The sequence below is a fragment of the Hemitrygon akajei genome, chromosome 27 (genome assembly GCF_048418815.1).
Source record: "Hemitrygon akajei chromosome 27, sHemAka1.3, whole genome shotgun sequence".
NCBI lineage: Eukaryota > Metazoa > Chordata > Chondrichthyes > Myliobatiformes > Dasyatidae > Hemitrygon > Hemitrygon akajei.
In genome coordinates this window covers 14,465,946-14,484,337 of record NC_133150.1, presented here as the reverse complement: position 1 = coordinate 14,484,337, position 18,392 = coordinate 14,465,946, and the positions used below count along the sequence as shown (strand labels likewise).

The 18,392-nt window shown below is 40.3% G+C and overlaps 1 protein-coding gene across 5 annotated transcripts in view; it reads left to right on the top strand.

Annotated features, from left to right (window-relative positions):
• LOC140717136 (neuron navigator 1-like) overlaps window positions 1–18,392 on the top strand; it is a 679,346-nt gene that overhangs the window by 251,326 nt on the left and 409,628 nt on the right. The gene's annotated exons all lie outside the window — the stretch shown is intronic.

The following is an 18,392-nucleotide window of genomic DNA, read 5'->3' as shown; positions in this document are numbered from 1 at the left end:
TAGCTGGATAGGACATTTTCTTGGGTTCGTCCATAGTGTTCCACAGTTACGTGCCAAAATAGTAAGATCATATAGAAGCAACACACACAAAATGCTGGTGGAACACAGCAGGGGAGGCAGCATCTATAGGAAGAAGCACTGTCGAGGTTTCGGGCCGAGACCCTTCATCAGAACGAACTGAAAGGACAGATAGTAAGAGGTTTGAAAGTAGGAGGGGGAGGGGAAAATGCAAAATGATAGGAGAACACCAGAGGGAGTGGGGTGAAGCTGAGAGACAGAAAGGTGATTGGCAAAAGGGATACAGAGCTAGAGAAGGGAAAGGATCATGAGATGGGAGGCCTAGGGAGAAAGAAAGGAGGAGGGGAGCACCAGAGGGAGATGGAGAGCAGGCAGAGTGATGGGCATAGAGAAAAAGAAAAAAAAGAGGGGAGAAAAAACTAAATATATCAGGGATGGGGTTAGAAGGGGAGGGGAGCATTAACGGAAGTTAGAGAAGTCAGTGTTCATGCCATCAGGTTGGAGGATTTGCTCATCTAAAACTGTGGTAGAGAATAAAGGTAAAAGCATGATAAGTACAAGAACTATTTTCAGCTGAATGGTATGAAGGTTGTTGCTCAGGGGCTACTATGGAGAGTTCATGCGCTGGCAATGATTTGAGTATTTCTTCTGACAGGTACTCATGGAATGCATAAAAAACAGCAGCCATTTGGCACTTTGTGGCTGGCCTGTTACTTGATAAAGCGACTCACTTAGACAATCAGAATCAGGTTTAATATCACTGGTATTTGTCATGAAAATTGTTGATTTGTGGTAGCAGTACATTGGAATACATAAGAAAAACGCTAAATTATAGTAAGTAAATATTTATTTATTTATGAAGTTTAATTAAATAAATAATACAAAAAGGGGGGAAAAAGTTTTGAGGTAGTGTTCATGGGTTCATCATCCATTCAGAAATCTAGTGGCCAAAGGGAAGAAGCTGTTCCTCAATCACTGAGTGTGTGCCTTCAGGCTCCTGTACCTCCTCCCTGATGGTAGCAATGAGAAGAGTGCATGAACTGGGTGATGGGGGTTCTTAATGATGAATTTCGCCTTTATGAGGTATCGCTCCTTGAAGATGTCCTCGATACTATGGAAGCTAGTGCCCGCAATGGAGTTCCAACTCTCTGCAGCTTGTTTTGATCCTGTGCAGTAGCCTCCTCCCTACCACCACCCTTCATATCAGATGTTGATGCAGCCAGTTAGATTGCTCCCCACAGTGCATCTGTAAAAATTTGCAAGTGTCTTTGGTGACATACCAAACCTCCTCAAACTCCTCATGAAATATAGCTGCTGTCATGCCTTCTTTGTAACTGCATCGATATGTTGAGCCCAGAATAGATCCTCAGAGATATTGATACCCAGGATTCTCTGCTCTTTTCCCTCAGGCCCAGGACATACTTTTGACTCAGGCAATTATCTTGTTCCACTTTGTAAATTGTTATTGAATCTGCTTCACCAACTAACCATCCAATTTCACATCACAAAAATTACTTTGTTTAAAAGAAAGTGCTCTGATCTTGGCCCAAATGCCAGTCATAGAGAGGTAAAGCATGGAAACTGGCCTCCTCAATCCAACTAGTCTGTGTTGACCATCAAGAAAATCAATCCCAGCCTAACCCGTTTTACTTTCATCATCACACCCTACTCCACCCCTCCCACAGATACCCCCCTACAGGTTAGAGATAATTCACCATTGTCAACTGACCCACAAGCCTGCTCACTTTCGGAGTGTGAATGGATGCCAGAGCACCTGGAGGAAAGCCAGTCACAGGGAGAACATAGTCAGTGACAGAGGATAGGATTGAACCTAGGATGCTTGAGCTGTAAATAGTATCGCTTGGCAGCTCTGGGACTGTCCCTGCTGCTAGTCCTATTACCACTAGAAGCAGTATTTTCATATTTATCAAATGATTTCATAAGTTTGAACATCCCTTAACTTTTGTTTCTGAAGAGAGCAACATAGTTTTTCCAGTTTATCCTCTGGAAAATTCTTTCATTGAGAAGAGCAATCTAATAAGTCTTTTAATAACTCTACCTACTCTTCTGATATTCTTCATAAATTGTGATATTCAAAACTGATGTGATGATCTTCAACTGAGAACTGAAGACTAGCACAGTTTCTTTGTTTCCGTAATACATTCCTCTTCTGGGAAAGCTGAGGAATTCCGTATGTTTCAGCAGTGTTTTAACTTGTACCTGACCCTTACCTCATATTCATCTTCAACACACTTCACATCATCATTAAAGTTCCACCGTTAATCTGATGACTAGAATGATTCTGTTCATTTCTCAGTTATATTTCATTTGCCTTATTTCTGCCCAGCTTATCAGTCTCTCCATGTTCTGCTGTTGACATCCTCCTCATGGTTTACAACATTCCTGAGCTTTATCACATTCTAAATTTTGAAAGATATCCCTGAATATCCCAAGCCAAACTCATTAATAAATAATAACAATGAGTCCAGCCATACTAATGTCAACGCCTGGGAAAACTGTACTGTGCGCCACCCTTCTATGGCGATCAACAGCCATTCATCACACCTCTCTGCTTTTGTACACTCATTTTAGTGAATTAATTTTTGCTGACAAGTTGACTCTGTGGTTCTTTGTTAAGCACCTTTGAAAGATCCTTGAAACTATCACCTGCTGTACTGCTATTCTCATAAACTTTTTCTATTATTTCATCAAAGTTAGCAATCAAGATAGTGAAACATGAATTATTTTTCACAATCCGTGCTCATGTTCATCTTTTAATTAATAATTGTTCATTAAAATAATCAGTTAATGTTATCTCATTTTAAAAGTTTAAATAATGTTTGACTTCTGGAAAAGCGTACTAAAACAGATTAATGAGATTTCTGCTATTAGGAACAGTTTCTTTATAATTAAGAAAGTCTTTATGATTTTGAACACCTGTAGATAATCTCCACTTCTATGGAAAACAATCCCAGCTCTTTTGGCCTGTTCCCAGGACAATGCCTACTCTTTTTTTTTGCACCGAGAACAATGCTTGCAACCTTTCAGCTACTCAGTACCATCTAATGATGGTTGGAAAGTTTTGACCAGGGCCTCCACAATTTTCACTTTCAGTTTGTTCAGCCATCCACGATGCATCCCTCCTCACTTGGGAACTGTTCTGTCCTGAGTACTTCATTATTTTTAAATGCACTATTTGACTACAACCTCTAATTATCCTGCTTAAAACATACCTCTCCTCATGGTGAAAGGCTCTTTTAGTGCCTCAGCTACAGCTCCTGATCTCTAATTGCTTTTACCCTTCTATTTAGTACTCTTGCTATTTAAATGTTAATAACAGATTTCTGGTTTTCCTTTGATGTTATCAGCTAATAAAGTCCTCTCTTTAACCCTCATTCTAATTTTCAGGTCCCTTTGGTATTTTCTTCAACTTATCCCACAGTTTTCCATTATTTTGCGTATGCTGTGCATATGAGTCTTATTTAGATTTCTTGTCAGTCCAAGGACCTTTAGTTTTAACTAACTTTCCATTTCCCCCTTATGTATCTACTTTGAACCTCAGTCACCTCTTCTTTTGAAGGCCTTCCATTGTTCCATTCCTTGTTCAGCATGCATAGAAGGCAAAACACACTTGGGCCAGATCCTTTCTCACTTCACTGAAATTCACACTTTTTCAGTTTAGTGTTTTTTTTATTCTGGAACATTCCCTGTCTTTTCCATAACTATTCTGAAAGTCATTATATTATAACTACAAAACACTCAGTGTCCCTCACTGAAACACTTCATTTGTAACAAGAATTGGAACTTAAAAGGTTGAAAATATTTTAATAGAAATGTTCTGTTCTCATTTCTGGAAATTCTCTCCATTTTCGTTCTTTCTGCTCAATATTTTATGACAAATGAAGTCCCCCATTATTATCTTTATATATTTCTTTATGTAATTATCTCCTGTCTCCTTCCCACTATTTGCACCGGTTATTTCCAGAGTCGGTAGAATTCTCGCATTCCTTCATTCCAACCAAATGGATTTATTCTTTGACCCCTCCTTTATATCATCCCATTCCTCAATTTCCTTTTCACCCTTCTCTGTCTTTTCTCAATGCCAGGGTGTAGCAGCCAATTCTAACAAATGACTTGCTACTGCTGGCGACCCCCAAGGATTTGTTATCCTTGTTTGATATGCTTTTGGGGCGATGAAACTTAACCATAATTAACTGTAACTAAGTGGTCAACAGATATGACATCCGTCAGTCCCCAGCTCCAAACTACACAGGACAAAGCATGGATATGTAACTTATTCCCTTCGCTTTTACCACATTCCCACTCGTGTGACTCATTACCATAACACACACAGTAAATGTGCAACACAGAATACAGTGCAGATAGAAGATAGATGCATGGCTCCTACACCATAGCCAGGAATATTTAATTTTCTGATCCTTCTTCCTTTGTCTCTATAGTTCACTTAAGAAACATTCTATAGTTCATTTATCTTATTTAAACGTGCCAAATGCTGGAAACATTCTGCAGGTCGCCAGCACCTGTGGGAAGTAAAAGAGAGTTAGCATTTCAGAGTGAAGACCCTCATCAGAAATGGGGAAAGAAAAAGCAAATTTGTCTAAAGTTGCAGAAAAGGTATGGGGTATTAGGATAAAGAAAGCAGGGTTGTTACAAATGTATGTTGTAGATATCATCTGGTTGATGGGTTAATAGGGCAGTTACAGGGAATAGATACTGAACAAAAGTTAATAAATGAGGATATTAGTGAGAATACAGTCAAAGGAACAGGAACAAGATTTAAAGTGCTTGCCTGCAGTATAAGTCCATTTCAAACATGAGAAAAATTGCAGATGCTGGAAATCCAAAGCAACATACACAAAAAAGTGGAAACATTCAGCAGGCCAGGCAGCGTCTAAGGAGACGAGTAAACAGCCGACATTTTGGGCCAAGACTTTTCTTCAGGACTGAACTATACTGTTTCCTATAGATGCAGTCTGGCTTGCTGAGCTCCTCCAGCATTTTGTGTGTGTGTGTGCGTGTGTGCGTGTCCGTCCGTTAGGTCAGTCTATGCTAATGGGAAGAGGATAGCTAACCTAACCATCACAGTTGATTTGTTTCCAGCAGAAACGGTCAGTTCTGATGCAAACAGAACGAGTTGTGGAATTCAATATTGAGTCCACAGGTCTGTTCCCCAAGCTTCGATTCAGCTTTGATGTTAAAATGCAGGAGATCAATAACAGACAGATTGCAGTGGTAGTGGATGGAAAATTAAAGCAGAAAACAACAGGGAACTCTGAGTCATTAGAATCAGAATCAGGTTTAATATCACCACATGTGTTGTGAAATTTGTTAACTCAGCAGCAACAGTACAATAAACAAATAACTTAGTAAATCAATTACAGTAAGTATATATATACAATAGATTAAAATAATGCAAAACAGAAATAATATATTTAAAAAAAGAAACAAATGTGAGGTAGTGTTCATGGATTCAATGTCCATTTAAGAATCGGATGGCAGAGGGGAAGAAACTGTTCTTGAATTGATGAGTATGTGTCTTCAGACTTCTGTACCTCTTTCCTGGTGGTAACAATGAGAAGATGGCATGGCCTGGGTGATAGGGGTCCTTAATAATGGATGTTGCCTTTCTGAGGCACTGCTCCTTGCAGGTGTCTTTGATACAATGGAGGCTGGTACCCAAAGTGAAGCTGACTAATTTTACTACTTTCTGTAGTTTCTTTTGATCCTGCGTAGTAGCCCCTCATACCAGACAATGACACAGCCTGTCAGAATGCTCTCCATGGTACATCTATAGAAATTTTTAGTGTTTCAGGTAACAATCCAAATCTTTTCAAACTCCTAACGAAATATAGCCACCATCTTGCCTTCTTTATAGCTGTATTGATATATTGGGACCAGGTTAGATTCTCAGAGATCTTGACACCAAGGAACTGGAAATTGTTCATTCTCTCTGCTTCTGAACCCTGTGTTAGGTTTGGTTCATGTTCCTTCACCTTACCCTTCCTGAAGTCCACAATTAGCTCTTTTGTCTTATTGACAATGAGTGAAAGGTTGTTGCTGGGATATCACTCAGCTAACTGGTATATTTTGCTCCTGTATGCACCCTCATCTCCATTTGAGATTCTACCAACAATGGTTGAATCATCAGCAAATGTATAGATGGTATTTGAGCTATGCCTAGCCACATAGTCATGGGTATAGAGGGAGTAGAGCACTGGGCTAAGCACACACCCCTGAGATGCGCCAGTGTTGATCGTCAGTGAGGAGGAGGTATTATCACCAATCTGCACAGATTGTGGTCTTCCAGTTAAGAAGTCGAGGATCCAACTGCAAAGCAGTCCCCTAAACTGTATGTACTTTCTCAGTGTAGGGGAGATCATATTGTGAACAATGGATGTAGTAGAATTGCAGCATATTGGAAAAAGATTAAATGAATAACTTCATGAGAAAATAGTACCGAGTGCACCCTTCCCTCTCTTCCCCGTTCGGCGGTTTGCTTTGTGGCTGTCTGATCTACTCTTCCGGTCCCACCAACCATTGCCTTTCATACACACAGACATAAGAGATTTTACAAATGTTGGAAATCTTGAGCATCACACACAAAATGCTGGAAGAGCTCAGCAAGTCAGGTGGCACCTATGGAGGGGAATGAACAGTCGTTGTTTTGGGCTGAGGCCATTCCTCAGTGCTGAAAAGGAAGGGGACAGAAGCCAGAATAAGAAGGTGAGGGATAGTGGAAGAAGTACAAGCTGGCAGATGATAGGTGAGGGGGAAGGTGGGTGGGTGGGGCAGAGGGATGAAATAAGAAGCTAGGGGATGATTGATGGAAGAGGTAAAGGGCTGAAGAAGATGAAATCTAATAGGAGAGGCTAGTTGACCGTCAATAATGGGAATGAGGATGGGTGCCAGACGGAGATGATGGGTAAGTGAGAAGAGAAAGGGAGAGAGGTTAACCACAATGGGGGGTGGAAAAAGAGAGAATTAATGCTCATCCAAACAGGAATATGAGATGTTGCTCCTCTAAACTGAGTGTAGCCTAACTGTGGCAGCAGAACAGGCCATTCACAGACATGTTGGAATGGGAAGTTCAGTTTGAAATGAGCAGCCACCAGGCGATCTTGCCTTTTGCAGTGATTGATGAAGTGATCCCCAGTCTACTTAGGTTCTCACTGATGTGGAGGAGGCTGCACTGGGAGCAGTGGATATAATAGATGACCCTGACAGCCTCACAGGTGAAGTATTACCTCAACTGGAAAGGCACTTTTCCATACAACCGCAAGAGGTGTCTTTATACGTCTTTTCTTTCTAGCACCCCCGGATGCAAACAGTCCTACTAAATGAAACAGCAGTTGATTAGCACTCTCCTGCCTGAGGCTTGGCCATTGCAGAAACCCATCACCAAACTTGTATCCTTTGCATTTGGCCAGATGAATGGAAGAGAGTAGATACAATGGGCTACAGTTCCAGATGGTGGACCAAGACCAGGAAGGTTCAAACAATTGTCCTTGGACAAAACAACTTGCAAAGCAGTATGGTGACAAGATGTTGGTTTGAATGCAGTCCTGTGAACATTGTTGGAGTTGTACTAATCCACTCCATTGCAGAGTGGTCAATCACAGTTGTGACTTGTATCCTGTAGATGACAGAAAGGCTCCATAATCAGAGGGTGAGGAACTCGCCGCAGGATGCTAGTCCAGTTAAATTTCTACTCAGTGGTGACTGACAGGATGATGGGGCTTCAGTAATAATAATGTTTTTGAATGTCCCAAGGTAAAAGGTCAAACTCTGGTGATTGATGTTCATTGCCTGACTTGAATATGGTGCAGATGATTATCAGTGGAAACTTGAATGTTGTCCAGAGTTTGCTGTGTGCTGTTTAATAAGGACTTGCCAATGGACATAAAGTTTGCACCATCATCAGATGTTTAATGAGTTATTAAACAAGTAGCTGAAGACTGTTAAGTCCAAGACTCTTACTGCAGTGACATATGGCTGAGGTAATTGGTCTCTGACAACCTGTCATTTTCCCTGTGCTCTCTAGTCATAGGAGCTTGTTCCATTTGATGTCTATTGATTTCAGTTTTATCAGGATGTCTTGATGCCACACTGGCTTATGCATTGCCTTGAAGAAAGCGCAGTTACCTCCTGAATTTAGTTGTTTGGACTGAAGCCAAGTGTATCTGGTGAAGTTTTTAGTTCCGGTTTTTAGTGAATACGTACCATTTAATAGCACTTTTAACAATTCTTTGCATGACTGCTAATCGTGAGGAGATTGTTGGGGCAGGAATTGAACTTGCCTTGAACACCAGAGATTGTGCAGATGCTGTAAATCCAGAGGAACCAACACAAGATCTGGAGGAGCTGTGCAGGTCTGTGGGAGAGGAAGGAACAGCTGGTGTTTTGGGCCGGGATTCTTCATCTCCCAGGCAATTTTTTCACATTGTGGAATAAGTGACAATATTGTAACTATACTGCTAGAACATGACTCAGGATGCAGCCTGTTCCACAATGTAGTACATAAAATCAAAACCTGGAAATTATGTAGTCCCATAATCTTCAATGCATTCAATGTTCTTAGCTATTTTTTGAACTAATGTCAAATTAATCGAATTAACCATAGACTGCTTCTATGCTGGCAGGGACCTGTGAAGGGATATAAAATGGACCTGCTCTGTTCTGCTGCCAGAAAATGATCGCAAATTCTTCAGACTTGTCTTTAGCACTTAGTTGCAAAATTGTGAACACGTTGTTGTAAATCCTGATGATACTTGTAATAGCCACTTCATTAAATATTGTATGTTGGCTAATGACAACTACTTAGTTATTGCTTTACATTTCAGCTGTAATCCTGTATCAAGCCTAACTGGTGTAATTTGTAAACTATTGATTGGAACAGATTTGTTTATCAGCCCAATTTTGATTTTTAAGCAATTTATTTGATTGATTATTTAATAGCTAGATGTAACATCATAGTCATAGTATATACACAGAAAGGGAATGAAGTCTTCGGTTGTAAATACATGTGACTATCTGTTTATTGAGATACAGCGCGGAATAGGCCCTTCTTGAGCCCGGCCACTCAGCAACGTCCGGGGAGAACGTACAGACTCCTTACAGACAGCGGTGGGAATTGAACCCAGGTCGCTGGTACTGTAAAGCATTGTGCAAACCATTACGCTACTGTGCCACTTTGTATGTGATTAAAAATTGCTGTATTTGGTTAGATCTGATTTTTCACTTCCGTTATTTAATAATTTTTAAAAATTTAATTTTGGTGACTTACTTTATTAGAAAGAGAGACAGCTAGCACTTCTGAGACCTTTGTCAGAACTTGGAAAGAGAGATTTAACAACATTCCTTTTCTCCTATTTTAACCAATGGTGTTGTTAACAAGTGATGCAGCATACTGGGTGAGAAACTGAATGAGATCAGAGTCCATGGAGATGAAGTGAGATTGTTTCCTAATTAAAGCACAGGACAGATATTCTAACTCTGGCACCAGTACAATGAGGAAATGAAGGACATTTTGCAAGACCTGCTTTGCTTGGCAAAATATTCATATTGATTACACAGAAGAATGGTATTGAATAACTTTCTTCCATATTGATTAATCCACACATTTTTTGGCAGAATCTAAATTTTACCAGATACGAGAATTAATGAGTTCAATTCAAAATTGAAAGTCAGGGAATCCTGTAAATGCTAGCCATCCTGAGTCCCAGTCATCTTTGACCTTCATACGCTGTGAGTTGAGCTTCCTTACAGGTTTGTGGATGGTACTAATCAGGTTTTTCTTCAGGAGCAGTGTATGTTGGTCATTTGGGCCGCTCGGTGGAAACCCGTATCAAGGAGCACAGGAGGTGTAATTGTTTGAGTTACCCAGAGAAATCGGCAGTCGCAGAACATTGCATTTTGCAATGGTCATAGGATTGACTTTCGCGGCACAAAGCAACTGTGCCGCACCAATGGCTTTTGGGACCTCCTGGTGAAGGAAGCCATTGAAATAAAACTAGAAGAAAAGAATTTTAGCAAAGACAAAGGTCTCACCTAAGTAAGAACTGGAATTCAATCGCAAACAAGGTGGGTTGGTGGAAACCTGATTGGATGAGGACTACCCAATCAGGAGGAACGGATGAGGGGGTGTATATATACCACTGGATTAGACATTCCCAGGGATCATCTCTATGAAGATGCCAAAGTTTGTCATTGAAATGTCGGTTAAAATTGGTTCTTGTACCTGGCTGGATGCCCGAGGAGAATTTAGTCATAAGTACAAGGAGCACATACACTGCTTTGATCTGAGACCATTCTATGAGTTCACTCCCATCACATGCTGCTTCTCATCTTCAAAAATGAATGAGGCCATCTCTCATCTCACTGAAGCGCTGGACTCCTGACCTGGCCTTCTGGATTCATACCAGCTGATATTATAAATAGGCTTCAGAGGATCCTTCAGAGGATCTGTGAAACCTCCCCACATTCGCCTGTGAAACCAAGATATTTCTTAAAGCAATCTCCTTGAAAATGAGCACTTCATTTTCAGTCTTCTGTTTTCCTACAAAATCCTTGAATGTGTTCATCTTTCTTGGACACCCTATTTGTGCCCCCACCTCTGTAATGATAAACACCTATTCAGAGTCACTCTAAGTAATCACTTAAACTGTTTGCATTCTTTGTGAAAGCAGACCTCGTAAGGTAATGCTATGTTATTTAATAGATACGCTTTAAGAACAGCTGTAAATTTACATTTCACAGACAACTGTGCATTTCCATTTTAAAGACACTGATTGTAGTTGTGAGCATCGGTAGCGGATCGCAAAGCAACAGTGGAGAAGCAAGCAACACACACACACACACAAAATGCCGGAGGAACTCAGCAGGCCAGGCAACATCTATGGAAAAAAGTACAGTCGCTGTTTTGGGCTGAGATCGTTCATCAGGATGAAGTGCCTGGCCTGCTGAGTTCCTCCAGCATTTTGTGTGTGTTGCTTGGATTTCCAGCATCTGCAGATTTTCTCTTGTGTGTGAATGGAGAAGCATGATGGATTTCATTTTATTGAGCAGCCTAATAAGCCTAATCCATCCCTTCTTTTAACTTGTAAAACTTTGAGTACTTTGTATATTTCCGCCCATTACTTTTTGCACCATTGTCAGGCATTCTGTGTAACATCTTGACCTCAGTTCCTTAAAACCTGTTCTCTGCTGATATTTCCTTTCACTTGAAGTCATAATGTTTAATGTATGTTTCTGTGAATCATCTCGGGTTGTCTATTAAACTAGGTTAATGATGCAATACTACAATGTCTGTAACAGAATATTCTGCATTCTTGTAGTACTGTGTTCTACATTCTTGTTTTTTTCCTCAGTTACTTATATAGGGAACAATTTGCCTGGATGGCATACAAACAAAAGCTCTTCACTGTATTTTGGTACATGTGACAATAATAAATCAGTTACCAATCGTAACGACCAAGTTTGCTATTGCCATATGTATTAGATTGATATTATCCCATCGTGGCCAGACAGAACCATGATGGAGGAGGTGGGCTTGGTGTACGCCAAATTCTGCCATGGACATTGCTTGTCACCCACTAAATGCAGCCGACCAGCGACAACTAAGATTGAATGTAATCTGTACCTGGTGGTCACGTGTATTATCAAAACATTGAAAATCTATTAAAGTATGTATTCTAGTCAATTAAAAAATAAAAAAAGCTTGGGAGGATGACCTAAATTGTCAGATTTCTGATGATAGATGGAATAAACTTCTTAAACGGGTTAATAAATCATCTTTTTGTGCTCGTCATTCTCTTCTACAATTTAAAGTGGTTCATAGAGCTTACATTTCTAAACAGAAGCTGTCCAGTTTTTACCCGAATGTTTCTGCACTTTGTAATAAATGCAACTCTGCTGATGCCTCTTTAATTCATATGTTTTGGTTTTGCCCTAAAATTGAAAAGTTTTGGCAGGAAGTATTTCATACCTTCTCACAACTTTTTAGTGTCCAATTTGACCCAAACCCCCTGACTGCCTTGTTTGGTATTATTGCAAATGAAGATATAACTTTAAATACTCCTAACCTACAGGTTTTAGTTTTTACCTCTCTTCTAGCAAGAAGAGCAATCTTGCTTAAATGGAAGGAGTCTACCCCTCCTACACATCTTCAATGGCTATGCGATATTATGTCTTATTTAAATTTAGAAAAGATACACTGCTCAGTCTTAAATTCAAAACAATCTTTTTATGATATCTGGGGACCTTTCCTAAATTACTTTTCCAATTTATAAAGTTTAACAATGCACAGACTTTTATGTATATTTTTATCTTCTCTTCTTAAGTGAATATGTTTTTTTTCTAATTATCCATTATCATCCATCAGCTTTTTTCTTTGGTAGTTGGTAGGGGGTTGACTTTTTTTATATAAAGAATTTATTTTATGATGTATGACTTATCTTTAAATTTTTGATTACAGAGTGGTATACCTTTATGTGTTATGCTATACCATTTTGATCAATTTTATCACAATATATGAATGTACACAAGTTTTGTTGAGATGTATCTATGTGTTTCACTCTGTAAATCTTGTTTTTTTCTTCTGAATAAAAATATTGTAAAAAGAAAGAAAAAATAAAATTCATAAAGGTGAGCAGTTGACTGGATTTTCACGTACGTTTCCACTTCCCCTCCTTTTTCAGCGTGTTTAATAGAGCGTGACCTTCTCAATACGCTGGTCCATACTTCTGTCTCCACTAATCCCTCCCTCTCTCGTGGCATTTTCCAAAGTAACCTCAGGAGACGCAACATCTGCCCTTTTATTGCCTCCCTTCCCACCACCCAGGGATTCATGCATTCCTTCCAATTGAAGCAATGATTCACTTGCACTTCTTCCAGTTTAATGTACTGCACTCGTCTACATTGCAGAAACCGAAGCACAGATTGAGTGACTTCAGGGGGAAACCCTGAGCTTCCTGTTGTCTGCCATTTTAATTCCCATCCCTTTGCTCATCTGTCTGTAGCTTCTTTCACTGTTGTCACAAGACCCAACACAAACTTACAGAACAGTAACTCCAGATGCATTGCAGCTTCTGGACTTGTATCAAATTCTACAATTCAACTAATTCACTCTGTCTGTGTCTGGACTAGCTAGCCCAGTCCATTTCTGATATTGGCTCAGTTCTCCATTCTCACAAGCACACCCTACAACTTTTCATTTGTAATGTTTATACTCCTTTATGTTCTCACTTTTTAACTGCCCTTACTTCATAGCTTTTATGCTCCCGTGTTCAGATTCCCTCTCTCTAATTGCCCCCCCACAATTAACCCATTTTCTCATTGCCACCTTGTATTGAACTTTGACCCATTCAACCCTGCCCTCACTTTGTCAGTTTTGATGAAAGGCCGTCAACCTAAAATGTTAACTTACTTTTCTTCCAAGAAGTGATTTCAGCATTTTTCTGTTTTTATGTCAGATTTCCAGCATCTGTCACTTTTTATCTCCATTTGTACAGCCATCACATTATTCTTGGGAAGACAAAAAAAAGACATTCGTCATCTCAGATCATGTGCCACTGTGGCAATTGGGAGAGCTTGCAAATAGGTTACAGCAGCAGTCTCCACCTTTCCCACATCCTCCCTCCCCTGGCTCCTACTGTCTGTTTTTCTGCCTACCTCTACCTATCATATGGGAGGCGGGCTGGAGATGCAGTACATCACTAGTAAAGGAGGTGTAAGGTGCTCCTTCCCTCAGCTAGCCTGCAGGTCACCCTTGGGTAAGGGGTAGCACCGGCTTAGCACCCCCTCCCCTCCCCCCAAATCAGGGTCACATGAAGTCATGGGAGCAGCTGGTGCTTTTCACAAATCCTGGTCACGTGACCACTGACGCCAGGCAGCCAATCTCTGAAAAGTGTTAATGAAGGCTGGGGTTACTCGTCTTGTAAAGTCACTGCCCAGAAGAAGGTAATGTTAAACCACTTCTTTTGAAATATGTGCCAAGAACAATCATAGTCATGCAAGACCATGATCGTCCAAATCATATGACTCAGCACATAATGAATGATCTAACTTTCATCCATCTGTGTCTGTCTCCCAGCTCCATCACACCCCACCCACCCACCAGGCTCCGTCTGCCCATCATTCTCTAACTATCTTCGACCCTCCAATCACCTCCCGGTCCTTGTCTCACCGTCCCTCCCCCTTCTTCTCCTTATATTGGCTATCTTCCTTCTCTAAACTCAGGCTTGATGGACAGTGCCTTTTATCTCCACAGATGCTGCTGGACCTTCTTGAGTTCCTCCAGTAAATCGTTTTGTTACTCCTGATTATAGCATCTGCGATCTCTTGTGTCTCTTGTTTACAAACAGATCTGATTATTAGAACAGGAGCATTGTAGGATATCGATGTCTTTGACAAATTTGCTTATAAATTATTGCAAAATCATTTATAAACTAATGGCTTGGCAATATTGCAACCTTATGTCTGATAATCCATATCATGTTTCCTTGTGTAAGCAGGTAAAAAATTATTTGTTATGAGCAGCGCAGGGAGTAATTTGAAAATAGGTGTTGATCTGTTGAAACTGCATTATGAACTGGTAAGCAGTACATGTTATAGACAGAGCTCAACCTTTTCACACCTAGCAGATTTGATCAAACACTACATTCATGAATGGTGGGGGTGCTGAAGCAACAGTAAGAGGATGGTTCATGAACAAAAATCTACTTGTCTGTTGTGAAAGGTGCAATTAAGGCTACATCCACACTACACCGGATAAATCTGTGACCGAAGCTTTTTCTCTTCGTCTTTACCCTCCGTCCGCACTAAAACTGCGTTTTCGACCCCCGAAACCGGAGCTTTTCAGAAATGCTTTCCAGGGTGGGTATTTTTAAAAACACTGCTCGGGCGGATCAGTGTGGACGGGGTAACCGGAGACCTCTGAAAACGCTGTCAGACGGCAGTGCGCTATTTCATCGTTTTCTTGAACGCAACCTAACAATTTCAGAACAGAGAGCCACGAGACTGATGCCTGAAGAGTTAGAAATGTACTCACCAAGTACTTTGACCCATAACTTACCGAATAAATAAGTATACTCACTTTGCCCTGTTTTCTGTCCTTGCTTGTATGAAGGTGGTTTACCTATTTATGCAAGTACTTCTCTGACAGTAGATGTGTAACAGCCTAATGTAACATTGTATGGAAATATAAGGTAACACTGATGCAGACATGTCTTATACATTTAACAAGGTGCTTTATTAATGCAACAGAGTTAGTCAGTTTTTCAATGTTGGTCGTCAGCTGGGTCATACTGTCCGTGAACTCCCTGTCGGATGCCTCCGTACGCTCCAGTATTTGTTTTTTTTAACTTTTAAGTTCTCCTGCGCGAGAGCCAACAGCTGTTCATCGTTTTAAGTTTTTCTAGTCTGTAACTACACAAATGCGCACTTTCACACTGAGATTCAACACCAAACAGGTTGCTTGTTTTCAGTAGATGTGTCCTGCGCATGCGCAGTAGGAGGAGATTCGCTGAAATCTCCGTTTCAATGTAGACAGAGATACTTTTAAAAACGCATAGTGTGGACGCCTATCATTTTTACACGAAACCGGCATTTTCAAAATTATTCGGTCTAGTGTGGATGTAGCTTAGGTCAGCATTCCTAGCCTTTCTAAAGAACTTTACAGATTTTTGTGTGTGAGGAGGTGATTCCTGATTTCAACCATGAATGGTCTGGCTTTAATTTGAAGACTATGCTCCCTTGATCTGCGTTTGCCTGCCAGATTTCCCTTATCTGTGGAATTCTTCAGAATTTCGAGCTCCCTGCTCTCCTCCCCAGGCCAAACTACCTTTATCCTCTATTTTCTATGCAGTAGAGTTAACATTTATGCAAGGCAAGGCTGATTTATTTCTTTAAATAGAAGTGACAGTGAAATAATCCTCAACTACTTCCTGAGATCCCTGCCTATGATAGATACCAGACCTCAGCCAATTCAATGTTAAAACATCAAGCAATGAGTCAGTTTGTCAACACAGCAAAATCTCCAAGCTCTGGCAGCCTTTTGACCAACCAATGTGGAAAATCTGCGGTTCAGAACTACTTTGTCCCTGGCCAAATAATTCCAATGCAATTGCAATAGCAGCATCTTTCCACAAATATTCTCTTTCTTCTAAATCCAAAGTAAGGTGAACAGTGTTTCCTTAAGTTTTCTTTTATTTTCCATGTGGCAGTGTTACTCGATTTTTAAGTCCTATCCTTTTTGTTGCATTCTTTATCACTTGCTTAAACAGATGTGAGACAGCAATCCTTTTCCTTGGTTTATTCCCCCTGGTGGTGGAAATGAATATTGCCACATTTTAATGATACAGATGTGCTTACATCTTGGTATGTTAGAAACCATGCAAAGCACAAGCCTAAAGAAGAATATTTTTTCTTGCCCAAAAAATCCATATTTCCACGTTTGCTTGTGGCTTAGATGGAGGCTATTTGACCCATCATGTCCATGGTAGCTTTTACGGCAATCCCATCACCCAGCATATTTCACTGCCGTCTATCGTCTTGAAAATAAAATTAAGCAAACCAGTTTTGATCCCTGAGTTTATTTTTCCATTAGTAGTTCGTTACAAGTGTTCTTACTAATCAATTAATGCAATGGAAAGTTATAGCCTTGATTCCGTTTCTAAATAAAAACTTGAAGTAAACCATTCCTGTTCAGTGCATTCCTGTTCAGTGTGACGCATTGCTTGGGACAGTTTTTATAAGTACAGCAACCTCAGTGTAATTGTAATCCTATTTATGGCACATGTGCAAGTGAGCTGTGGGTTTCCTTCCCCTTTGATGTGAGAGAGTGACTTACAAACATTTAGCACTAATCCCGTACTCCCGTGGGTTTTCCCTAAGTAGTAAGTGAGCATGAGGTGACTCGACATAAAAATGCATCCTTTAGGGCTTGGAGAGGATTTATTGCCAGCAATAGCATGGTCGTTCCCACCTCTTCCGGCAAGTTGCGGATTCCCAGCCAAAGCAGTGTTCTTGGCCATTGTATCTTGAAATGAGTTGATGCTAAAAAAATGTGAGGTCAATTTAATTTGCTTCTAACAGACAGTATGCCACCAGGCATGTGAAGTTTACCGCGCCCTTTCTGGGATTGTGCTCTCTAACTGTAGTGGAAAGTGCGGACCTCATTTCTGATGTGCTCAAATTGTTTTCAGGGAATGTCTCCGTGGCTACAGAATTAAGCATGTATCACAGTACCTCATTGGCCTTAGCGCCTGTCAGTTCTAAATCCCGGCCCGAAATGTCGACTGTACTTTTTTCCGTAGATGCTGCCTGGCCTGCTGAGTTCCTCCAGCATTTCATGGGTGTTGCTTGGATTTGCAGCATCTGCAGATTCTCTCTTGTTTGGGAGTTCTAAATCTTTATCACTAAGGACAATGAGCACAGGACTTAAAATATGTAAGTTCCCCTTCAAATTCCGGCACCACTCGATTTGAAATATACGGCCATTTAATCAATTTTGTTGGTTTTTTGTTGATTTTTTTTTACATTTTCTTCCTTGGTACCATTGAGGATACAAATGGAACATAACAATTGAAATACTTAAGAAGGTACTACAATATAAATGTGGTTTGCCTAAAAGTATAAAATATTTAATAAACAATGCAGTGAATATAAAACCTCTCCTCTTCCCACAGGACTCAGAAGTGGAGAGATTTGCCCTCAGCTGCTTGCAGCGCAGAAGCAGATTTTGTCACGTTCTGTCTTCCGGGTTTGGTTTGGTTCCGTAGCCCCACGTTATTATTTATTGTTTTAGTATCCACACTGAAGCAACTGAGAGAGTGTGAGGAAACATAACCTTAGCCTTTAGCTAATGCCATTGTGTAATGAACATCTTACTCAGCACAATCGTGTCCTGGCGTAAACATGGAAGATCTAGTCTCTACTCACTGTGTGCACAAAATGGCAACATCCAAGTCAGGAAGTGGCTGTGTGGGGAAAGTGGTTGTTAGCCCATAACATCAATTGAAACATTACCACAGTTGTGAATTTAATTGAATGTTTCAGTTTTGAGCACTAAATGAATCTTATGGCCCTCCTCAGTCATTACTTTTCTGCTTCATTTTTAGGCTAAAAATATTGAGATTGGATGCTTCCTTTCTTCTTTGTATCCTTCCCTTATAAGCAGCTGTTCAGGAGCAAAAAAAAAACACCCAGTAATTTAAAAAAAACGTAATAGGAAATGAGGTCTTTTCAAAGCTTTTGAAGACTTGAAGGTGCGTTCTATTTTTGTTGGGAAAATAGTTAACAGAACATGAAGCATAACAGGATGTGGCAAAGCCTGAGGAGAATCTCGCAAGTGGTTT